Source organism: Leucoraja erinacea, chromosome 33 (genome assembly GCF_028641065.1).
Source record: "Leucoraja erinacea ecotype New England chromosome 33, Leri_hhj_1, whole genome shotgun sequence".
Lineage (NCBI taxonomy): Eukaryota > Metazoa > Chordata > Chondrichthyes > Rajiformes > Rajidae > Leucoraja > Leucoraja erinaceus.
This window is the reverse complement of record NC_073409.1, coordinates 3123992-3150771: the sequence shown is the minus strand read 5'-3', so window position 1 is coordinate 3150771 and position 26780 is coordinate 3123992. Positions and strand designations below refer to the sequence as shown.

Here is a 26780-nt window from a genome sequence, read left to right as displayed (position 1 = left end):
ATATTCAGTATGAACCTTATTGTCATTTCACTGAGTACTTACATACACAGAAGAAACGAAAAATTGTTTCTCATCAGTTTTTTGTCAGTGCAATTAATAAAAACAGAATAAATACATACGACTTTAAAATTATCATATCTAAAATTGAACCTAAAATTGAACTAAAAACAGACATTCAGACTGAACAGTGACTTTACCTTGACAGGTGCCTATCTGTCAAAGTTTGTGCGAGGTTAGATGTGTATGGGGAGGGGACACAGTCCGTTAACCGTTTGTATACACATATAGTTTAGTTTAGTTTCATTCATTATTGTCACGTACCGATGTATAGTGAAAAGCTTTTTTGTTGCATGCTATCCAGTTAGCAGAAAGACCACGTGATTACAATCGAGCCGTCCCCAGTGTACAGATACAGGATTAGGGGAATGACGTTTAGTGCAAAACAAAGGCCAGTAAAGTCCAATTAAAGATAGCCTGAAGGTCTCCAGTGAGGTACAGTAGATAGGAGGTCAGGACCGCTCTATAATCGGTGATAGAATGGTTATGTTGCCTGTTCACTTGCTTCTGCTGGTTACCAGACAGCAATTGTCAGTGCAAGGTGTAACTCTCAGACCGTCAATCCTAACTCCGCCACATTGCAGCAATTGTGTTGTTTTAAGGTTTATCGCTCTTTTGTCTTTAAAACTATTTGAGCAGCGTAACTGGTTCAGGAGAAGCATTCAATTAATGTTGCCTAGTAACTCATTTCAATCCCAAAGGTTACTTTCAATGTCACTATCGAAACACTCACTTCAACATTTTTAAGTCCTAATTATGCCGCAATTTGACATCAGTGATACCACACTAGCACCAAATATTTCATATTACATCGGCAACTTGACATGAGAGGAGAACCTACTACCGATAGTGATTGTATTTCTCAGTCAGTTGTTACTGTTCGAGTTAAATCATCTAAACTTAAATAAATAGAAATCTGGCAGACAATTGTATTACATTTAAAATTTAAGTGCTGAATAATTAGATCACCTCTGTTAAAAAATCGTACTGGCAGATGGAGCTGATCTCTGTTATATAATCATACATTCCCTCATTTCAAAAGAGTGATATCATAGTAACCCCTAACAGAGACTGTTCCCTGAAAGCTCCTTAAATCTGACATTGATAGAATCGAAGGTAGACAAAAATGCTGGAGAAACTCAGTGGGTGAGGCAGCATCTATGGAGTGAAGGAATAGGTGAAGTTTCGGGTCGAGAATCTTCTTCAGACTTATGTGGGATGGGGGGGTGTGGGGGGGCGGGAAGAAGAAAGGAAGATGCGGAGACATTGGGCTGTGTGAGAGCTGGGAAGGGGCGGGGAAAGAGGGAGAAAGCAAGGCCTACCTGAAATTGGAGAAGTCAATGGTCATACCGCTGGGGTGTAAACTACACAAGCGAAATATGAGGTGCTGCTCCTCAAATTTACGGTGGGACTCACTCTGGCCATGGAGGAGGCCCAGTCGGTCAGGCAGGATCTCTGGAGAGAAGGAATAAGTGACATTTTGGGTCGAGACCCTTCCTCAGACCCGAAACGTCACCTATCCTTCTTCTTCAGAGAAGCTGAGTTACTCCAGCAACTTGTGTCGACCTACAGTTTAAACCTGCATCTGCAATTCCTTCCTACACATAGACAGAAACTAAAGGCTTCTGCAAGTTCTCCTGCTCTGTAAACCAGTGAAAGATTGTACATTAATAGGCAGGCAATAAAATAAATAGTTCTCTTTCACTTCAGGGTGAATGTAATTATATTGTGATTATGGAAAGTTTGTGCCTGTCAGAATGTGCTTGTGTAAAATTATATAGATACCTATGTCCAAATGAAAGAAGTGAGATTAAAATCAAAGATTTTCAGAATATATTTATTTTTCGGTATATTTTATATTTATACTCTGGCACTAGATATGTTTACATACAGCCAACATGTTGCACATGTGTTTCTGTAATGATGTGCTATATATACATATGTGAAATAATTCTGAATATTTTCTCATAATTGCCACTATTAAAGCATAAAGGAAATATTCATATGTTATGAAAGTTAAAACATCTGGAGAACAAATGGGCAGGAAAGTTTAGACAATAGCACCCTGAACTCTGAGACAGATGTTTACAGATCCAAGCTCCATCCAGGTCTATACCTCAAAATCAAGGGTGACTGTTCATAGTGAATGGTGGTGTCCTGGATAGTTCTAATACTTGGGCTTGTGAAGGCTTCTACAAGTGTTGTTGAGCAGACGGATTTAGGCCAAAAGGTACATAGTTCCCTGAAAGTTCAATTTCAAGTGAGTTTATTGTCATGTGTCCCTGATAGGACAATGAAATTCTTGCTTTGCTTCCACAAACAGAACATAGTAGGCATTTACTACAAAACAGATCAATGTGTCCATATACCGTAATATAAATATATACACACATGAATAAATAAGTGGCATCACAGATAGATAAAACGAAGAGGGTGATCAAGACTTTTAATGTCTCCTCCCGTGATTATTAATGATATTTAACCCCACTCATAAAAGAAAGGCTTTTGATTATTTGCCCTTTGCAGAAGAGTCCCGATCCAAAACATCATGTCCATAGTTTTTTAAGTCATAGAAGCAGAATTAGGCCATTCAGCCCATTAAGTCTTTACCATTCATTCATGGCTGATCTATCTTTCCCTCCTAACCCCATTCTCCTGCCTTCTCACCATAACACCTGACACCTGTACTAACTAATTGGAAATACTCATACTGGGTGGATGGTGACAGGAAGAAGTGGAGAGAGAGGGTTTAAAGGGAAATGTGTAACTAGGCGATGAGGGGGAGGGGAAAGGACTAGGGTGATGAGAGATTGTGGGAGAAATGCCTGCACACAGGGGTGGGGATGGGATTCAGGGGGAATGAGATGGAGCAAGGGGGTGGGAGTTCCTTGAAATTGGAGACATCAATACCCTTGTGTTGCAGACCACTCAAGCATAAAATGAGGTGCAGTTCTTCCAGTTTGCATGTGGGCTCACTATGACAATGGCAGAGGCCATGGATAGGAAGGACAATATGAGAATGGGAAGAGGAGTTAAAATGGTTGGCAACTGGGAGATCAAGTAGGCCATGGCAGGCAGAACGCGTGTTCATCGAAACGATCTCCTAATCGCCTCTTGGTCTTGTGTACAGGAGGCTACATTGGAAGCAATAGGCAAGTTGGAAGGAGTGCATGTCAACCTCTGTCACATCTGGATGTGCTGCTGGGGTTCCTGGAAGTGAGAGAGGAGGTGTAGACTCAGTATTGCAAAGATTATTGTATTGCAGTATTGTATTGCAGTATTGTAAAAATCTCTTTGAACAAAAGTCCGCGAGCATTGCCACTTTCATTTCACTGCACATCTCGTATGTGTATGTGACAAATAAACTTGACTTGACTTGACTTGACTTGATTAAAGAAGAAGGCTTATATGATAACAGACTCAAAGTCTGATAAATAATTCCAGTTAATTTGCTAACATCTCAAGACCTAACATATTATTTGGAATTTTATAAAGTCACTACAGGGCTGCACAGTGGCGGAGTTAATACGTTACAACGCCAGAGACCAGGGTTCGATCCTGACTACGGGTGCTGTCTTTAGGGAGTTTGTATGTTCTCCCTGCGACCACGTGGGTTTTCTCCGGGTGCTCCGGTTTCCTCCCACACTCCAAAAACCTATAGGTTTGTATGTTTATTGGCTTGGAAAAATTGTAAATTATCCTTAGAGTGTGTAGATGGCAGTTAATGTGTGGGGATTGCTGGTCGGCGTAGACTCACTGAGCTGAAGGGCCTGTTTCCATGTTGTATCTCTAAACTAAACAAAACAAAACTAAACTTAAGAGTCACTGAAAGAAGCCTCTTCTCTACTCCATTAGAGCGTTCAATAGGAATGCCCATTCAAAAATCTTGAAGTTAAAACTACTCTGGGTTGGTGTCATGTTCTAACAGTATCCTCCTGATGGGTGCCAAGTTTTCTTTGCAGAAGAAAGCTAGCAAGCATTTTTCAGGTGGCTTACATCCTTAAATATGTCATGCATTTGGAATACAATACCTTTTATTTGTCATTTGAACCTCACATGAGGTTCAAACGAAATTTGGTTTCTGCAGCCATACAAGAAAAGAACCAAGACACACACCAACACAATTTACACAAACATGTAACACAAAAGCAGACAATGATGCTAAAATGTTACATACTGATTTATGAACGTTTATATCGTACAAGGAAGAAAAAAAATCTGATCTGACAATAGATCAGTTGGGTAAATCAGAATATTCTATTGAAATACCAAGCATTTTCACTTTCATCCAAATGTTGTATGAGCTGCAACTGGAAGAAATATATTTTCCTTTCATTGAAAGGAAGATTTAATAAGGATTTTTTTTTTTTAATCAGTTGAACTTAACAAGCCAAATAAAACACAGTGCCAGTTCTTTGTGTGGGATTTGTAACCTCTGGTTTTGTTTGTGAAATAAATTGGACAACTATGAATCATTTTAAACAATGTTCCATTGACATTTCTGAAATAGCCACTTTATTAGTAAAGACGTTGATAATCAGCATGTGATAGACACAAAATGCTGGAGCAACTCAGCGGGACAGGCAGCATCTCTGGAGAGGAGGAATGTGTGACGTTTTTGGTTGAGACCCTTCTTCAGACTGAGCTTCAGACTGAATTTTCAGACTGATAGATAGACACAAAAAGCTGGAGTAACTTAGCGGGACAGGCAGCATCTCTGGAGAAACGGAATGCATGACGTTTCAGGACAAGACATTTCTTCAGGCTAAATGGTTTGATGAGTCATTTAGATGGTGTTTCAATTTAGTTTATTTTAGAAATGCAGCATGGAAACAGGTTCTTCGACCCTTCCAGTCCATGCTGACCAACGATCGCCCCACACTAGTTCTATCCCACACACATTTTGTTGTCTCTAATGCATTTCGTTGTCTCTAATGCATTTCGTTGTCTCCAATGCATTTCGTTGTCTCTGTACTGTACACTGACAATGACAATTAAATTGAATCTGAATCTGACACACTAGGAACAATTTACACGAGCCAATTAGCCTACAAGCCTGTACGTCTCTGGAATGTGGAAGGAAATCAGGGCGCCTGGTGAAAACCCACGAGGTCATGGGGAGAACATACAAACTTTCTACAGACGTAGTCGAGATCGAACCCGGGTCTCTGGCACTGTAATTGAAATGTGGTCTGTTTTTCAGGTGATCCAATGGTAGGGGTGTGGAGTTTAAATTTCTGGGCTAGAAACAGGCAGCAACAATCGGGAACACTGAGATCAAATCTCAGCACGGCAGCTGTGGAATTTAAACTTAGTTAATAAGTTGGAATTTAAACAAAAATAGTCGCATGTAATGATGGCACCACTAAAATTAAACCCCTCTCGTGCAACAATGTCCTTCATGATGAGATTTGTTTTCCTCACTTGGTCTTGTCTATATCTGATGGCTTCCTTTATAGAGATACAGCGTAGAAACAGGCCCTTCAGCCCATCGAGTCTGCGCCGACCAGTGATCCCCGCATACTAACACTATCCAAACAGTCTTGGGACAATTTACATTCATACCAAGCCAATTAGCCTACAAACCTGTACATCTTTGGATTGTGGGAGGAAACCAGTGGTTTTTGGGGGAAACCCACGCAGGTCACAGGGAGAATGTACAAACTACGTACATCGTAGGATTGAACCAGCGTCACACTAAGGGTTGTTGTAAGGCAGCAACTGCCTCTGCCGCTGTGCTTCATGCGGGGGAATCACACAATATGCTGGTCATTTCAAGGATGGGTCAAGATGGGCATTAACATGTCAGATCCAGAAGAAATAACAGATGAGCGAAATAATTCAGACAAGAAAAGCAAGTCATATTCCCGGACACACCGGCCTTCATTTACCGCCTCTGTAGCAGAGAAGAACTTCTTGTCCCGTTGAGTTACTCCAGCATTTTGTGTCTATCTTCAGTACAAACCAGCATCTGCAGTTCCTTCCTGCATAGAAGAACACATTCTGGCCAATGCTACTTCAGATGTTCAAGTTAGCTCCCATGTCTCATATCTAAAGGGTAATAATATATCATGGGCTGTGAAGTCTTTTGTGACATCTGTTCTAATCTATCGTGACATCTTGATGCGTTGAAAGTTCTCCAGAAGTGCCAAGCATTCCTTTCTGTTGAACATTGATCAGTTCAGTTTCAGTTTAGTTTATTGTCACGTCTACCGAGGTACAGTGAAAAACTTTTGTTGTGTGCTATCCAGACAGCAGAAAGACAATACATGATTACAATCATGCCATATACAGTGTATCAATAGATGATAAGGGAATAACGTTTAGTGCAAGGTAAAGCCAGCAAAGTCCGATCAAGGATACTCCGAGGGTCACCAATGAGGTAGATAGTAGTTCAGGAGTGCCCTCTGGTTGTGGTGGGATGTTTAGTTGCCTGATAACAGGTGGGAAGAAACTGCCCCTGAATCTGGAGGTGTGCGTTTCCACATTTCTATGTCTTTTGCCTGATGGGAGAGGGGAGGTGAGGGAGCGGCTGGGGTGCAATCTATCACTTGAACAGCCACATGTTTCTCAGATTATTTGGAGTATTGTGTGCAGTTATAAGCCCAATATCTTACCCGCTGAGTTACTCCAGCACATTGTGTCTTTTTTTTGTAAACCAGCACTTGCAGTTCCTTGTGTCTACTTTAATTTGATTGACTTTAGACGTTAGACTTTAGAGATACAGCGCGGGAACAGGCCCTTTGTCCCACTGAGTCCGCACCAACCATCACCCGTACAAAAACATTATCCAACACACTCGGGACAATTTACAATTTACAGAACTGACAAACCTGCACGTCATTGGAGTGTGGGAGGAAACCAGAACACTCGGAGAAAACCCGCGCGGTCACGGGGAGAATGTACAAACTCCGTACAGACAGCACCCGTAGTCAGGATCGAACCCAGATCTCCGGCGCTGTGATCAGGATCGAACCTGGGTCTCCGATGCTGTAAGGCAGCAACTCTACTGCCAAGCTGCCCGTATTGTTTGAGCTTATTTTGTTCTCCTGAGTCATGCAAGTTTTACTAACATTTGGTCAGAGTTTACGACATTGCCTGCGCAGGGTTTAATTGCTCCAGCAGGCAGCTGCATGGATTTACTTGCAAGCCTTGTGGTAGGGAAGCATTGGACAAATATTACCTTTGCAAATAAACCACATGTGAGAACCACCACTCCGAATGCACATGGATGGATCACAAACAGGGATTGACTTGCATTTGGGAGCACACAAAGTCTGTTAAACGCATGCAGAAAAATTATATAAAACAAAAAAAAATCAATTAAAAAAAAAGGGTGGCAGGGTGGCACAGCGGTAGAGTTGCTGCCTCACAGCGCCAGAGACCCGGGTGCAGTCTTTACAGAGTTTGTACGTTCTCCCCGTGACCTGCGTGGGTTTTCTCCGGGAGCTCTGGTTTCCTCCCACACTCCAAAGACGTACAGGTTGGTAGGTTAATTGGCTTGTTATAATTTTAAATTTCCCCGGGTGTGTGTAGGATAGTGATAGTGTGCGTGAATAGCTGGTCGGCACGGAGATTCTTCGGACAGATTCAACCAGCATTTGCCCAGGCATGGATTGATCAGTGATAGTCAGCATACACGGGGCATTATACCTCGTGAATCTCAGAGAGCGTTTTGAAAGAGATAACCAAGATGATTACAGTATCAGAGATACAGCACGGAGACAGATCCTTTAGCCAACTCAGTCTGTGCCGACCAGCGTTTATTTTTTCCCCCTACCCCCCCCCCCCCCCCCCCACATACACACCCTGTACACTAACACTATCCTACTAGGGACAATTTACAATTTACAATTATACCAAGCCAATTCGCCTGGAAGCCTGTACAGAGTAATCCTACGCAGGTCACAAGGGATAGACAAAAGTGCTGGAGAAACTCGGCGGGTGCAGCAGCATCTATGTAGCGAAGGAAATAGGCAACGTTTCGTCCCGAAACCCTTCTTCAGACTGCGGTGGTAGAGTTGGAGGAAAGGGGGAATCACAGAGGGGGAGCAGTTAGAGTGAAGGCTGTGAAACTGTCTTCGGAGGGAGGAGGAGAACTTCTTCAAAGTAGGCATACCTTGAGGAGATTTCGCAGTGTAGACAAAATGTTTAAGAAGGAACAGCAGATGCTGGAAAATTGTAGGTAGACAAAAATGCTGGAGAAACTCAGCGGGTGCAGCAGCATCTATGGAGCGAAGGAAATAGGGGGGGGGGGGGTGAATGTACAAACTGCGCAGACTTGGTGGGCCGAAGGGCCTGTTTCCGCGCTACATCTCAAAACCAAACTGAACTAAACTAAAGGAGAGGAACCACAGCCACATTGATGTATGGTTACAGCTGTGGGCAGCTCGGGCAGGCTCTGGTTCCTGAAGGGTGATATTTAAATTAGCTGAAGGTTAGGAAATAAAAAAGGTATTAAAAAGTCCAACTGCAAAACCAATTTGACAGCTTGTCTGCAAAGTGATACATTTCATGGAAAATTACTATCAGCCAGCTTTAAAAAAGTACACATTTAATGGGATATAAATTGCAGTTGACTGAATAAATAACTTGCACTTTGTTTTGGATTTATTGAGCACACTGATGTCAAGAAACCTCTCTTACCACTGAACACTCGACCAGTTTGCTTAAAAGCACATTTCTAACCATTTAATACAGCAATAATGTGTACGTATTTACATAGCACCTTCGCTGAAGTAACACATAATAGTTTAACTTTCTATCAATCTCTGCACCAGATTATTAATATTCTTCAGCTTTCAAATATCCAGGCAAGATATGTTAATTCTATGCACAAAGACTGATGGTACACATTGCAATTGGTGTGAATTAATGAGGGATCTTGCATACATCCAGCTAATTTTTGATTTCCTAAAGCTGATATTTATAACCAAAATAAGAGATATACTGTATCATGTTGAGGAAAGAACTGCAGATGCTGGTTTAAATCAAAGGTAGACACAAAATGCTGGAGTAACAGGCAGCATCTCTGAAGAGAAGGAATGGGTGACGTTTCAGGTCAAGACTCTTCTCTATATCCAAGAGATAAATTACAACATTTATAGAATATTTTTACAGTGCAGATATTGAATATTCTCTCTGACAATAGATGAAATGCTGCAATGATAATCAACCATATCCTTTCTGGAAACTTGCATTAAAATCTTACTTTGACTTCTATCCCCATTCCTAATACTACAAGATTTTCTCCTCTTAAGCAAAGCGAGAACAGCAGATAGACACAATGCTGGAGTAACTCAGCGGGACAGGCAGCATCTCTGGGGAGATGGAAATGGGTGATATTTCAAGTGCCCAGTCCTTCTCGCCAGAGATGCTGCCCGTCCCGCTGAATTACCACAGCATTTTGTGTCTGTCTTCAGTTTAAACCAGCATCTGCAGTTCCTTCCTACACAAAGCCAGAACAGTCCCTGGCAAAACATACTATTTTCATAGTTTTCTTTTACTTATTTTGGAAAGAGAAGTAAAAACCACCACAAGATTAAGGCAAGAGCTAATAGACATCTGACAGAGTTTGATGATGTAGAGTCCAGACATAAACAGATTCTTCCATTTGCAGAGAACATTAACATTAGGGGGCATGTATGTAAGATGATTATTAATAAATCCTTAAGAGAATTCAGACGAAAGCTTTTTACTCAAAGACTGGTGAAAATGTGGAGTTAATTAGCACAAGAAGAGGAATAGATCGGGTAGAAACAAAGAGTTCCCTTGTCCAGAGTAGAGGAATTGAGAACCAGGGTCATAGGTTTATGATGAGGGGGGAAAGATGTGATAAGAATCTGAGGAGTAACGTTTCACACAAAGGGTGGTAGGTGTATGGAACGAGTTGCCGGAGGAGGTAGTTGAGGCAGGTACTATCGCAACATTTAAGAAACATTTGGACAGTTTCATGGATAGGACAGGTTTAGAGGGGTATGGGCCAAACTCATGTAGGTGGGACTAGTGTAGATGGGACATGGTGGCCGGTGTGGGCAAGTTTGGCCCAAATGCCTGTTTCCATGCTGTATGACTCTATGACTCCAAGGAGCAGTTGATGCAACTAGCATCAAGTGAAAACTGGACAAATACCTAAAGGAGAAGAAAGCCGATCATTGTGATTAAATTAGAAGAAGTCGAGTTCAAGGAGACTCACATGGAGAGTAAAGTGGCTCTGATCAAATCGTGAAAACGAACCAAAGAAAATGGAATAAGAGTAAAAATGTTCAGCCCCTCGAACAAGTAGGGTCATGACTGGTCCAATTTAGGCCTCAACAACACTTTCCCACTCGAAGAGAGAACACTTTCCCACGTTCTACCTCTCCAAGAGAGATTTAGTTCTTAGGGCTAATGGAATTTAGGGATATGGAGAGAAAGTCAAGTCAAGTCAAGTCAAGTTTATTTGTCACATACACATACGAGATGTGCAGTGAAATGAAAGTGGCAAAGCTTGCGGACTTTTGTGCAAAAGACAAACAACAAAACAACCAAACAAATTATAAACACAATCATTAAGTTTGCTGATGACACTGTGGTGGTGGGCCTGATCTCAGACAATGATGAGAAGGCCTACCGGGAGGAGGTGGCTGATCTAGCACTCTGGTGCCAGGATACCAGCCTCCTCTTGAACATCAAAAAAACGAAGGAGGTGATCATGGAATTTAGGAGGGCACATCATCCGAGGACGTACACTCCATTGAGGATAAATGGGGATCCTGTGGATAGGGTGAACTGTTTTAAATATCTGGGAGTCCACATCTCCGAGGATATGACATGGGCATCACACGCCTCAGCACTCGTGAGTAAGGCAAGGCAGCGCCTTTACCACCTCAGGCAATTGAGGAAATTCAGAGTGTCTCCGAGGATCCTCCAGTGCTTCTACCCAGCGGTGGTGGAAAGCAGGTACTATCGCAACATAAAGCAGGAACGGGGTAATGATTTTGGATGAACAGCCATGATCATATTGAATGGTGGTGCTGGCTCGAAGGGCTAAAGGGCTTTATGTGCCCACAGTGGAACCATGAAATTTGTACATGCAGCAGCTTAACAGGCTTGCGAATGTAGTTCACACCAATAATATATAATAATTTTAAAAATCTATCAATTAATAACCACCAATGTAAACAAAACGCAAACTCCAGAGTGCAATGAAATATACTGAACATAAAAGGTTATTAGTTGCTGAGGTTCGCTGAGGTTCACCTTGCGTTTGTCATCATCATGACGTCATCGCACAATGTGTAGGAAGGAACTGCAGATGCTGATTTACACTGAAGACAGACACAAAAAGGTGGTGAAATCCCAAGGGTTAGGCAGCAGCTCTGGAGAAAAGAAATAGGTGGCGTCTCAGGTTGAGAGGCTCTCAGCCTGAAGAAGGGTCTCGACCCGAAACATCACCTATTTCTTTTCTCCAGAGATGATGCCTGACCCACTGAGCTACTCCAGCTTTTTGTGTCTAACTCAATTTACAGGTTGTACATTGTCACAATATAAGTCCATAGGTTCACAAGTGATTGCAGCAGAATTATGCCATTCAGCCCATTATGTGTATTCCGCCATTCAATCATGGCTGATCTATTTTTCCCTCTCAACCATATTCTCCTGCCTTCACCCCATAACCCCTGACACCCGCACTAATCAAGAATCTAGCTATCTCTGCCTTAAAAATATCCATTAACTTGGCCTTCACAGAGGTATGTAAACAAAGCCGTCACAAGAAATAACATAGAAACATAGAAACATAGAAATTAGGTGCAGGAGTAGGCCATTCGGCCCTTCGAGCCTGCACCGCCATTCAACATGATCATGGCTGATCATCCAACTCAGTATCCCGTACCTGCCTTCTCTCCATACCCCCTGGTCCCCTTAGCCACAAGGGCCAGATCTAACTCCCTCTTAAATATAGCCAATGAACTGGCCTCAACTACCCTCTGTGGCAGAGAGTTCCAGAGATTCACCACTCTCTGCGTGAAAAAAGTTCTTCTCATCTCGGTTTTAAAGGATTTCCCCTTTATCCTTAAGCTGTGACCCCTTGTCCTGGAGATTAACATCTCTACTTAATTCGTACCTACCTGAACTTGATTCCCACGGCTGATCTGCTAAGTCATAAGGTCATAAGTGATAAGAACAGAATTAGGCCATTAGGCCCATCAAGTCTACTCCGCCATTCAATCACGGCAGATCTATCTCTCCCTCCTAACCCCATTCTCCTCCCTTCTCCTCATCACTCCAGGTGCCCGTACTAATCAAGCATCTATCTATTTCTGTCTTGGCCGCCACAGCCTTATGTGGCTTAAACCACTTTGAATCTCCATGGGGTCTTTGTGTCTCCCTGGCGTCTGGGACCACTTCGAGCCAGTCCTCGTTAAAACACACCAAAAAGCTTCTCACGTGTGTGTGTGCTCTCTCGATCATTCACGCGTACCAGTGAGATCATCGAACGCTGAGCCTTGTGTGTATCAGCGTTTCAAACACATCGTAGACCTGGAAGGAACAGTGTGAGGTGTATGCTGCAGAACCTCTATACCAGAGTACACATGAGGCTTGTGCTATGCAGTAGAATCTCTGGCTTCCCATCTGTGCAGATGCAGATTCACACTGAATGTTCATCTTGAAATAATTACTGAATTGTGTTGTGCTTCCAGATGAAAAAGAATCGCCAGGTAAAATTATTTTGCTGATTGCTTCTGAATGGGTGATAATGGCTCCCTATCATGTAGACAAGTATTACTTGCGTCTAATTCAATTTTTAATGTGGCTAGCAGTGATAAAGGTGAGTAAAAGCACCACTTTGCACCACATTGCATAGATCTCTCCACTTGAGTGTGGTATGATCTGCTATCAGCAACACCTTTTAATGATTTTCACAGTGAAATATCATTGGAAACCATGCAGAAAATTTAAATATGCTCTTTCTTCTGATTGAGAAATCAATGCAGATTTGCAAGCGATTTAAATCTTTGAACATAGCAATATGCACATTATAACTTTTGTCATCTTTCATTTTCTCTTGCCCATTTAGTTCAGGTTTTGCTTATTCATTCCGAGTATGAGCATTTTCCAGAGTGACATCTTACAGTATAACCGAGGACAGGCACAAAAGGTTGGAGTAACTCAGCGCGTCAGGCAGCATCTCTGGAGAAAAGGAATAGGTGACATTTCGGCTCGAGACCCTTCTTCTTATAGCATAACATCAGGAATCAGACTTGTGACCCAAAATGTACTAATACTCTAAACAACACGAACAGTTATTTTCTTGCCATTCACATTAGTAAATGGAATTAGGCAATTGTGTACAGTGCAGAAAAAATGTAACACTTCCTGAAATAAATCAAGCAATGTAATTTTACAAGCAAGTGATGATGCTTATGACAAACCCTTAAATAGTCTTTAATCAGAAGATGATTTAAAACTTACTGAAATGTACAATTTACACGAGTAACATAAAAACAAACTTTTAAATGTTCCCCCCTTATCTCATTGTCTTGTTTGCAGTAAAAAAAAGGGGAATCCATAGCATGAGTGTTCACTTTAAGGTGAATTACCTGATTATATAAGTTTACAGCTCAGCTATCATCAGTTTAGTTTATTGTCACGTGTACCGAGGTACAGTGAAAAGCTTTTGTTGGGTGCTAACCAGTCAGCAGAAAGACAATACATGATTACAATTGAACCATTATAGTGTGTAGATACATGATAAGGGAATAATGTTTAGTGCAAGGTAGAGCCAGCAAAATCTGGTCAAGGATAGTCTGAGGGACATCAAAGACTGAGATACTGGGATACTGAGTTGGATGATCAGCCATGATCATATTGAATGGCAGTGCAGGCTCGAAGGGCCGAATGGCCTACTCCTGCACCTAATTTCTATGTTTCTAAAGGGGTAGATAATAGTTCAGCACTGCTCTCTGGTTGTGGTAGGATAATTCAGTTGCCTTATGATGATTCATTGTCAAGTTTTGAGTGTCATTATAAGATTGTTGCCAATAATGTGAATAATGCAATGACATATAAAATCAGATGAACATTGTGTCATTCACCTCCATAAGAGCCCCTGGGAACATCATTAGACAATTTTAAATGGGCATCCGCTGTGATAGCGAAGTACCCAAGTAGACTTCCATTGTTTACTGGCCATGGCTGCAAGACCACATAAAATTGCAGCAAAGTGTGGACGCAGCCCAGACCATCACACAAACCAACCTCCCTTCCATTGACTCCACTTATACCTCACGCTGCCTCGGCAAGGCCAGCAGCATAATCAAGGATGAGTCGCACCACGGGACACTCTCTCTTCTCCCCTCTCTCATAAGGCAAATGGCACAGAGATGTGAAAACGCATACCTCCAGATTCAGGGCCAGTTTCTTCCGAAGACAGACACAAAAACCTGGAGAAACTCAAGTCCATTGTTAGCTGGTGTTGGGTAAGAATGAGAAGCTGGTGCAACTTGGGTGGGGGAGGGATGGGGAGAGAGGGAATGCAGGGGTGACTTGAAATTAGAGAAATCAAAACTCATTCCACTGGGTTGTAAGTTTGTAATGTTCACCAACAGATATAGTTTAGTTTAGTGTTCAAGAAGGAACTGCAGATGCTGGAAAATCAAAGGTAGACAAAAATGCTGGAGAAACTCAGCGGGTGCAGCAGCATCTATGGAGCGAAGGAAATTGCCTATTCAGGTACTTTAAAAAGCATTTGCTTGCGAGCCAGTCAAATAAAACACCACATGAATACAATCAAGCAACACAGGGCATGGATAAAGGATCAATGGTACAACATTTACTGCAAGATAAAGTCCAGTTAAAGACATTGGTCAAAAGTCTCCAATGAGGTAGATGGGAGGTCAGGACCGCTCTCCAGCTGATGAGAGGACGGTTCAATTGCCTGATAACAGCTGGGAAGAAACTGTGATTCTTAATTGGGATTAGTAAAGGAATCCAAAAGTTTTTAACTCCATAATAAATGTCCATTAGCAATCAGGCTCTCAGTCTCCTGTTATTCATTACTAAACTGGCACCAAAACCCTACAAGACATTCAGTGCATAAATTATTGGATGCTACAAGTAACAAGCAATTCAGCAATTTATTTTAATGCTGATATTTCTTCTTGTTTTCTCATTGGTTTTACTTTTCATACTTTTACCACCGTTTATGTTTTAAAATTGTTTACGTCGTGAAAATGAATGGAAAATGTCTCATCGGGTGACATTTAAATATCATTGATGCATTGTTATGAAAATTATATCCGCGCAAGATTACAATATACTTAAGGAATCAAATTTTAATCTATCTTACTTAAGGGCCTGTCCCACTTACGCGATTTCTTCGGCGACTGCCGGCACCCGGCATAGTCGCAGCAGGTCGCCAACATTTTTCAACATGTTGAAAATCCAGCATCGACCAGAAAAAAGTACAACTCTTTGGGCGACTACTCACGACCATACAGGTGACATGTCGTAACTTTTTCTGGTCGCCGCTGGATTTTCAACATGGCGACCAACCTGCTGCGACTGTGACGGGTGCCAGCACTCGCCGAACAAATCACGTAAGTGGGACAGGCCCTTCAATCTCTCAGAACAAAGCTAGGTTTCTCCAGTTATCCTTTTCACAGTTCATTAAGTGACTCTAATGCAATTCGATTTAAACTGTTTTCTGTGTGTAAGAGTACTTTTTGCTCTGAGTTTTATGTCTTGTATTTACATACCTTGTGTTTGATTGCCATCATTTAATTTCAAGTGGTAGTGTACATCCACCTTTTCTTTCCATTGATTGCTTAGATGCTTAGCTCACCAAGAAGATGTCTCTTCTGTAGGGGATATTCCAGCGTTCCCCAGTCATTCCTCCTGATGTCAAGTCTTACCTTGTGCAAGTTATTCTCCAGCATTGTGTTTACCTTTCTGCTGTGAAGTTTTCACTGCTGAGTTGCAATGGTTTTAAACATTGAGCATTGACACTGTAGGGCACCAACTTATCCTTCATCCTTTGTTATCACATAGAACAATGCAGTGCAGAAAATACATGATTACAATCGAGCCATTTACTGTGTATAGATACATAATAAGGGAATAATGTTTAATGCAAGGTAAAGCCAGTAAAGTCCGATCAAAGATAGTCCGAGGGTTACCAAGATAGTAGTTCAGGACTGCTCCCTCTGGTTGTGGTAGGATGATTCAATGGTAGGATAGTTTTGTAAACTAGCCTCGGCAATCCCTTGTTTCTATTTCTGAGCTGTCTGATTCACTTCTACTACCCCTTCCTAGTTGAATATCACCCACAAATGTTACCTGTTTGCTATGAATCTGTGCATGAATGTAAACTACAAAGAATGACTCCGATATAAAGATCTAGAGATGCCACTTAATGTTGGTTCCAGCCTCATGCTGGTTCTCAGCCATTATGGACTGTTTCCTATTCAGTAACAGATACCACATTTTAATTCTTGAGTTCCAACAGCTTTAGTTTAATTAGAAATCCTCAGTGTGAAAGTAATCAGATGCCTTTCACGATCTGGGAAACACGTTCTATTGTGTCTTCCCATTAATGGCACAGCTTCATTTATCCAAGAGCTTATCCAAAGGGTGGCGCCATGGCGCATGGGTAGAGCTGCTGCCTCACAGCGCCAGAGACACGGTTTAGATTTTGTGCTCCAGATTCCTCCCACATCCCAAAGACGTGCAGGTTTGTAAGTTAACCGGAGGACCCAAAGAAAACTCACGCAGGTCACGGAGAGAAGGTACAAACTCCGTACAGACAGCACCCGTAGTCAGGATCAAACCCAGGTCTCTGGCGCTATGAGGCAGCAACTCTACCGCTGTGCCACTGTGCCCTACCGTCAGGTGATTCACACTACAAGTTAATCGTAAGTTGGGTATGATGAGTGTAAACAGCATATATGAGGTGCAAATATTTATCATTTATTGGATTGAAATATTGATCTCTCGTTGTACAATATAGTTCAGTTTAGTTTCGTTAAGTTAATCATCGTGACGTGTACCGAGGTACAGTGAAAAGCTTTTTTTGTTGCATGCTACCCAGTCAGCGTAGAGACTATCCATGATTACAATCGAGCCATCCACAGTATACCGGCACAGGCTAAAGGGAATAATGTTTAGTGCAAGATCAAGTTCAGTAAAGTCCGATTAAAGATAGTTTAAAGATCTCCAATGAGGAAGATGGAATATCGCGGAGAAAGCCCACACAGGTGATAGGGAGAACCTACTAACTCCATACAGACAGTGGCCGTAGTCAGGATTGAACCTGGGTCTCTGGCGCTGTAAGGCAGCAGTCATACCTCTGTGCCACCGTGCCACCCCGCTTGGTGTCATGGTCGTGGGGTGTAGACATGGTAGACTGTAGGACCTGTTCCTGTACTCAACTGTATGTACTCTAATTGAATTATTCAGTGTTGAATTCATGAAGTGTTTCAAAGGTTACAGTGAGATGGCAGGGGAATGGTGTTGAGAGGGGAAAAGTAGATCAGACCTGATCGAAAGGTGGAGTAGACTTGATACGCTGAATGGCCTAATTCTGCTACCATGATTTATGGCCTTGTGAAGTTACCTACCCTCAGAGTCCTCCAATTAATCGTAAGAAAATCTCTTCAGCCTCTGTGTTGTTGGTCACACCTCAATCTGGAAAGAATATGGAAATTTATCTGGAATGTACTGACTCCTGTAAAATAAAAAACATGCAATAAATGAATCTTTTTTTTTCTTGAGAATAAAGAATTGACAACTCTGCAACAGATTGAAAATAATGCAAGAGCATCATTAAAAACAGTCATAGAAAAGCAATACAGACAATTCTCATTGTAAATAAGGGAGGGTGGTGACGTTGCGCTTGTCATTGCTGATTGTTGCCTATAACGGAGTGAGGGGGGTAGGTATGAACCGGTTTAAGCCAAGTTGGGTGGGAACAAGCAAGGTGATGGGCGTGGAGGGGAGGAGGGGTGGAAGGGGGGTTTACACCCGGGGGTTTCACTGACTGGGGAGCCACGTGCCCAGATACTCACGCTACCATTATGCTGCCCGCACTCTCCCCATCACCTTTCCACTGCCCAATGGTGTCATAAGGTCATAAGTGATAGGAATAGAATTAGGCCAAACAGCCCATGAAGTCTACTCCATCATTCAATCATAGCTGTTCTATCTCTTCCTCCGAACCCCTTTCTCGTTCCTTCTCCCCATAACCCCTGACACCCGTACTAATCAAGAATCTATCTATCTTTGCCTTAAAAATATCCACTAATGGCATCCATAGCCTTCTGTGGCAATGAATTCCACAGATTCACCACCCTCTGACTAAAGAAATTTCACCTCATCTCCTTCCTAAAAGAACATCCTTTAATTCTGAGGGTATGACCTCTAGTCTTGGACTCTCCCACTAGTGGAAACATCCTCTCCACATCCACTCTATCCGGGCCTTTCACTATTCTGTACATTTCAATGAGGTGCCCCCTCATTCCTCTAAACTCCAGCGAGTACAGGCCCAGTGCCATCAAAATAGGTTAAACCACTCATTCCTGGTATGTGGCGCTCCACTCACCATACACCACCTCGGTCAACTGTAGCCAAAATCCATTATAACGAGGTCCGTAATCCCAAGGGTTGACAGATAGATGCTCCACATTCTGCAAATGAATGAATTGTCAAAAGGTTACTTCTTCTCTTGTAACTCCTGCATTCCCGCCCCATCTCCTCTCTCCCCCTCCCCCTCATATCATTAAAAGTGGGAATGGTCGTTTATCCACAAATTCTGAAGTTGCGCAAGAGATCTTATTGCAGATATCGTTGTATTTTTTAATGCGTCTCTGCTATCTCTGATGCGAGTATCTATAGTGCTGTAGAAATGAAAATGTTTTCACTGTACACCTGATAACGTCTTAGCACAATCAAAGAAGGCATCAAATTAATTAGGCCTGATATTGACCACTTCCAGACCCAAAACGTCACCTCCCTTTTTCTCCAGAGATGCTGCCTGACCCGCTGAGTTACTCCATCACTTTGTGTCTATCTTTGGAGCTGAGCAAAGTTATTTTACTGATGGCTCCAAAAAGAAGACATTCATTCCTCCTTACTGGGACCAATCTGAGATTGAAGTAAATATTTCAACACATGATGATCCTATTTAAGATTATACTAAGGTTATAATAATAAATATATTTTAAGTGGCATTTCTGCAACAGCACAACTTGTAGGACTAGTTAAATGAAGACCTTGAAACTTGTGCCTATCTTCGTTGAAACTTTGCTTCAGTTTTTTGCAGGCCATTTTAAATTTAGGGATGATTTATTGAATTGTTCTGTGTTCTCAGACCTTGGGCTGTTTTTTGCTTCTAACTCCAGATCAAGGGAAGGAATGTATAAACAAGGAACTTCAACATTCCATTCGGTTAATTGATCCCAAATGCTAGTTGGCATTGATTATTGGCACATACATATCTTTCCCCCCGTTATTTATTTACTGTTCTTGATCAACATTTCGAACAACACTTAAAGAAATATTTGAGCGCTAGGTGTTATCCAGAAATTAATTGAAAAATCTCACAAAAACAAATACAAGTGATTTTCTTTTTTTGGTCATCTAAGGTTTAAATTTTGCTCTCAATCGAATAGCTCTGTTTAGGAGTTGCTTCTCTGATGTGCAGTATCAATATTGATTTCTCCACTTGGATATTTTTTGTAGGTTAATTCACTTCGGTAAAGATTGTAAATTGTCCCTAGTGTGTTGGATAGTGCAAGTGTCCTGGGAGACCGCTGGTCGGCGCAGACTAGGTGGACCAAAGGGCTTGTTGCCCTGCTGTATCTCTAAACTAATCTAAACTAGAGTCATACAGTCATAGAGAGATACAGTGTGGAAACAGGCCCTTCAGCCCAACTTTTTCAACGATGACCCAGCTACACTAGTCCCACTTGCCTGCGCTTATCACTCCAAACCTGTCCTATCCATGTACCTGTCTAACTGTCTCTTAAACGATGGGATAGTCCCAGCCTTAACTACCTCCTCTGGCTGCTTGTTCCATACACACACCACCCTTTATGTTTAAAAGTTGTCCTAAACTAAACCAAACACGTTCTGGAGATTTTTTCTTGTGTCATTCTGTGACCAATCACTCTACCCACTTAAACAGACATTTTTGTTAAGTTCTATCTGATATTTTTGAAATTAATTTATAAAATGAGTTCTCCCTTCTTTTTCTGTTACCGACATGGATATATTTTCTTAGCTCCGAGAGAAGGCGAAGCACAACAGGAGAACTGAAAACCACAGAGATCTAAGATTTCAAAGAACTTACATGTTTCACTATAAAATTCAACAGTCAAGAGTGTTTAATTATCATATGTATCAACAACGAACAAAGAAATTCTTACTTGCTGCAATTTAACAGGCCCGTAAATGCAATAACACATCAATAATATATAATAATTAGAGCCAGGATGTTTAGGCACTAAAAAACTCTGAAATAGGCAGGCATAATAAAATTACAAAAGAGGCATGAAAAAGGCATTTATTGACCATAAAAAGGCATGTATTTCCACCAAAATATGGTTAAAAATGATAATATATAGGTATTCTACATTAAATGACCAAAGTTGCCGTTGCAAATAATTACTAGCATTTTTTTCCAAATTATCTGGTGTTAAACTATGCCGTCTGTCAGACAAAATATGCTTCAGTTGTGAAAAACTTATTTCTACCTCAGCTGAGGTCACTGGTGCATACCTGAAACAAGCTACAGGCTCGATATTCATGTAAAAATATATTTAATATATAGCTGTCTTACAAGAAACAAGAGAAATAAATGATGGAAAAATTCCATGTAATAATACTTTAAAGCAGGGTGACACAGAGGCACAGCAGTAGAGTTGCTGCCTTACAGCGCCAGAGACCTGGATTTGATGCTGACTACGGGTGCTGTCTGTGTGGAGGCTCCCTGTGACTGCGTGGGTTTTCTCCGGGTGCTCCAGTTTCCTCCCACATTCCAAAGGCATGCAGGTTTGTAAGTTAATTGTCTTCTGTAAATTTTCGCCAGAACGAGTGTACGGGTGATAGCGGGTCTGAGTCGACTCAGTCGGCCATAGAGCCTGTTTTTGTGTTGTTTCTCTAAGGACTAAACTCAAAGTTTGTATGATGTCCATTGAATTAATTTTGTAATTTCAGATATGAGCAAGATGGATCATTTACTAACTTAGTTTAATCAGAATAATGTTTTCATGAAATTTTGCTTAGTTTGGACTATGTTTGAAATGTTTGAATTTTCAGCAACTTGGCTGGTGAAGCCCAACAACATAAATTCATGTTTGGCATATTTGTATCCCCAAAATTATCATTTATATGACACTCCTTCAAATTAGAACTTTCAACCAGCTGAAATATTCATTCAATTCTTTGCTCTCCATGTGAGTCTCCTTGAACTCGACTTCATCTAATTTAATCACAATGATCAGCTTTCTTCTCCTTAGGTATTTGTCCGGTTTTCACTTGATGCTATTCGCATTAACTGTTCCTCAGAGTCACGGAGTCATAGAGTAATTCAGCGTGGAAACAGGACCTTCGGCCCAACTTGCCCACACCAACCAACATGTTCCCACCTACACTAGTCCCACCTGCCTGCATTTGGCCCCATATCCCTCTAAACCTGTCCAATCCAGATATCTTTCTAATGGTTTCTTAAACGTTGCGATAGTCCTTGCCTTAACTACCTCCTCTGGTAGCTCATTCCATACACCCAACCAGAAGACTCGCGAGGGGGGACGGCCGTCAGGGATGTGGTGGGGGGGAGAACAAAGGAATGGGATGCTTTGTAACTGTCAGCGCCCTTTAAGTGGCAACTCTTTGCATACCTTGGGTACGCAAAGCAAAGAATATCGCTGTGACTTGTCACATGTGACAATAACATATTTATTAATTCATTCATTCATTCATTCGCCACCCTTCGTGCAAAACTGGTGGAAATATTTTTACTTCGTCATAACTTTAATTGTGTTTGGTGTTCTGGTACGAAATTTGAAACAAGAGATAAATATAAAATTGAGAATCAAAAACTTTCTGTTGTCATTAACAAAGATAAAAAGCAATAAGCACCAGAGAAACAACTTGTGTACCACAAATAACAAATTATATTTAAATTTGAATCTGAAATAACATTAATAACCTTGCAAAGTCTGCCCTTTATATGTGGAGATACATCATGTTTACCTGTAAGGGGGCCCATAGATGATTTGGTTATGGATTAAAACGTTTTATTACGAATATTTTGGCTCTTAAACGTTGGGTGTTTATGCGTGCTATTTTCATGATATTTATTTTAGTTGTTTATCTTTTAATATTTTATCTTGTATGTATCGTTAGCTTTTAGAAATGTTTGAATGGTGCACTGACTGGCTGACATTTTTTAATTTTGTTGTACATGGTTCATGTTACAATGACAATAAAGAAACTATTCTATTCTATTCTATTCTTACAGGTGTGAAGATAAATCATTTCCACCAGTGACATTTGAGGCCACATGTCACATCTGTGCATACTCATGGCAAATTAACTGTTGCAGAGTGATGCAGGTAAGAAAAACCACTAGGGTACACAAAAATGCTGGAGAAACTCAGCGGGGGCAGCAGCATCTATGGAGCAAAGGAGAATTTGCCTATCTCCTTCACTCCATAGATGCTGCTGCACCCGCTGAGTTTCTCCAGCATTTTTGTGTACCTTCGATTTTCCAGCATCTGCAGTTCCTTCTTTAAGAAAAACCACGTGTAAAATGAAGTGAAGGTGGACCGGTGACTCTACTTAGAAGTTTAAAGAGATTTGAATACTTCAACAAACTTCTTCAGGTGGGCTGTAGAAAACATCCTGCCTGGTTCATTGCATCACGGCCAGATAAGACAATTCCAAAGCACCAGAACGCAAGAGGTGCAGGGAGAGGTGGGCTCAGCCTGTTTGAATTTAGTCTATTGTCACCTGTATCGAGGTACAGTGAAAAGCTTTTGTTACGTGCTAACCAGTCAGCGGGGAGACTGGAACGGGTGTCAGGGGTTATGGGGAGAAGACAGTAAAATGGGATTAAGAGGCAGAGATCAGCCATGATTGAATAGCAATAGACAATAGACAATAGGTGCAGGAGTAGGCAATTTGGCCCTTCGAGCCAGCACCGCCATTCAATGTGATCATGGCTGATCATCGTGGACTTGATGGGCCGAATGGCTTCATTTTACTCCTATAATTTGTGAACTTGTGAAAGACAATACATTATTATAATCGAGCCGTCCACAGTGTACAGATACATGATAAGGGAATAACATTTAGTGCAAGGTAAAGCCAGTAAAGTCTGATCAAAGATAATCCCAGGGTCTCCGATGAGGTAGATATCAGTTCAGGACCTCTCTCTAGTTGGGGTAGATGGTTCAGTTGGCTGATAACAGCTAGGAAAAATGCTCCATTATGGACACAGCCAGCCCCATCATGGACAACATCTACTTGAGGAACTGCCTCAAGAGGTAGCATTTATCATCGAGGAATCCCACCATCTGTGGCAATGCCCTCTTCTCACTGCTACCATGAGGCAGGTGGTACAGAAGTCTGAAGTCTCACACCACCTGGTTCGGGGTGACAGAGTGGTGCAGCGGTAGAGTTGCCACCTTATAGCGCCAGAGACCCAGGTTCGATTCTGATTATGGGCGCTGTTTGTACGGAGTTTTACATTCTCCACGTGACCCCAGCTGCTCCGGTTTCCTCCCACACTCCAAAGACATACAGGCTTGTAAGTTAATTGGCTTCGGTAAAGGTTGTAAATTGTCCCTCGTAGGATAATGTTAGCGTGCGGGGATCGCTGGTCGGCGCGGGCTCGGTGGAGCAAAGGGCCTGTTTCCGTGTTGTATCTCTAAACTAAATTAAACTAAGTGCTACTTTCCCAAAGCCCTCAGTCTCTTGAACTGTTCTGCACGACCCTAATCCTACCTCAGCAACAGAGCACTATGGACCATCTCTTAAACATCTATGTACTTTTTTTCCAATTGTGTTTTTCACTAATGTCTTGTTTTGCATTAGTGAGTTTTGTTCTTTTCACAGTCTTGTGTGTTGTCTGAGGCTGTTTGCCTGTATGTGGCTGCAAGGAAGGTTTCCATTGTACCTGTACCTCAACATGCCCATGTCCAGACAATAAATTCCACTTAACTTGGCAGACTCTAAAAGAGAGATATATTACAGCTAGCGGCAAAGGCAAAATACACGTTTAAATTTTGTGAATAAAATGTCAAAGCAATGAAATGTTACTTGCATGGAAAAGCATTTATGAAACCATATTTGTCTGTCTTTACATACATGAATTATAATTGGTCTGCAGATTAATAATAAATCAGCATATTAACTTGTACTGAAAAGATTGGCTTATCTGGGATATTGGGAAAGATATTCATCCAATTTCCAAGCTTCAAATATCGTCATCAGCAAGATGGAAAAAAATGTAATATTTATTATTTTATGTTTAATTCTATAACTTTTCTGGCTTTGGGACCTTCTTTAACTAAGCCTGTTTCCCTTAGTTTTTCATTTTTACAGTAAGTGCCTTGCTAGAAAGTTAAAAAAAAAAGACTGTTTTATAAATGGTACTGGAAACCTGTGACCATGTTGTGAAGCCTTTGTTAACAAAATATTTTGATAGCAGTTCTACAATACAATACACATCTGACGAAACTTGAAAGTTCTGAGCTACAAAAGAAACTGAAGCTCGTAATGTGGAAGAACTGCAGGAGGTTTAAATAAGCCAGCATCTAATACCCTTAAACAATCAAATTAGTTTGTTTGTGTTAGAACTCAAATTGTCTGGAACATTCACCAAACAAACCCTTCAGACTCAATATATTAGCACATTGCATTTTTCTCTGAGAAATCTCAGTCATGTAGACAATTGCATATGAAAATTTAATTGCTTAAAGGCAAGATGGTTAGGTGATGTTTATTCTCGATCTTTGTTGTTTGAAGATTACAGCAGTTATCTGACAACACAGAAAAGAACTAACGTAAATAATGCCTTGTACTTTAGTTTCCCTCATAGTTTTCGATGACTACTCTGGCAAAATGGAGTGGGCATTTAATGATAATCTACTAAAACCAATGCAAGGTTAACTCCAGTGGAACTGAAGTTACTCATGTTATTCCCTTTATCATGTATCTGTACACCGTGCTTGGCTTGATGGTAATCATATATGACTGGTTAGCATGCAAAAAAAGCTTTCCACTGTATCTTGGTACATATGGCAATAAACTAAAGTCAACTATACTCAATTGTTGAAATTGGTTATGGGCTAATTGTATCACAACATAGTTCAACAGCATGAATGCCCTGGAATGAAGGAGATTGCAGACAGTGATAGACATTGCCCAGCCCCATCACAGATACTGATATCCCTACCTTCAGTGGGATGTACAGGAGGCACTACCTCATAAAGGCAACCAATATCATCAAAAACCCACACTAGCCTGGCCACACTCACATTTCACTCCTGCCATCGAGAAGAAGGTACAGGAGCCTGAAAACTATGACCTCCAGGTTCAAGAACGGCTTCTTTCCAAGAACTATCAGGCTCTTGAACACCACACAACATCAACATCAGCAACTATGGATGTCTATGGACTGTCTTTGGTTGCACTCTGGGCTTTGTTTTTTTGTGTTGTGCTAGTATTACAGTTATTTATTTATTGACTTTTTTTGTTTATTATCTATTATCTGTGTGTATTGCATGAATAGACCTGTTACACAGCAGCAAATAAGAATGTTATTGTTGGTACAAATGACAGTACACTCTTGACTCCTGAAACTCTGAAGTAATTTCTTGCTAGATATGTGGATAAGAAAATAATCCATATTTTCATCATAATAGGAAATATTAGGAAATCGTGCTGTATATTAAATGTATTAGGCGTGTATCAATATTTGCCATATATGGCAGATCTCTCTAAGCTATTTTGAAAGTACATAGATGTTGTTCTTTTGACAATTTGAGTTTCTGAAAAAGTTTTCAATGTTTGAAATTAAGAGATGGTAGGATTTCTGTTTGTCTAAACTATTGTTTAGTTAGTGGTCACGCCAAGGTTATTCGGCTTCTGTAACCTGTCCCTAGTGTGGAGGACATATAACTAGTTTGAACGGGTGTTTGGATGGTTGGCATCGACTCGGTGAGCTGAAGGGCCGGTTTCCATGCTGTATTTCTAAACAAAGCTAAGGTAAGCTTACCTTTCTTCTCATTACCAACTACATACCGATCAATGAAAGTTCTGTTTATCCAATTATCCCACTTAATTTTTCCCCAATCTCTGCGTTCCTCCATTTTCTTTTATTCCACACTTGGCTGGCCAGCATTTAGCTATCTACGTTCATAACTCCAATTTTCTCCCCCTGGATCTCTCTTTCTCCACCTCCTTGCAATCTGGCTTGATGAATATGTTTCTAGTTACCTAGTAGGTTTTTTTGGTTGGATTTCTAATAAATTCCCCTCAAGTGCCTTGGAAATGTCTTCAGTTTCAGCTATGAACCCACTACACAAGTGCACGTTGCTGTTGCTATTGTTGTAAAACCAATGGGCCAAGTCTTGCTGGCTGTGACCTACAACACTGAAGAAAACCTCTGCATTCATCTATTCAAACAAAGCTTATGCAGAGTGGGACTGACAGATTCTTTTTGGTTCTACCCTCCA

General features: G+C 41.2%; 1 long non-coding RNA gene across 4 annotated transcripts in view; it reads right to left on the bottom strand.

The window, feature by feature from the left end:
* Positions 1-1874: 1874 nt before the first annotated feature.
* LOC129712553 (uncharacterized) overlaps positions 1875-26780 on the bottom strand; it is a 39501-nt gene continuing 14595 nt past the window's right edge. For 3 of the 4 annotated variants that reach the window (XR_008726082.1, XR_008726083.1, XR_008726085.1), the window contains 3 exons: positions 18638-18722; positions 13076-17764; positions 1875-3267 (listed from right to left, as the gene is read on the bottom strand). This is a non-coding gene — a long non-coding RNA (uncharacterized LOC129712553). The remainder of the gene's footprint in view (positions 3268-13075; positions 17765-18637; positions 18723-26780) is intronic. The other variant, XR_008726084.1, reaches the window with a different exon arrangement.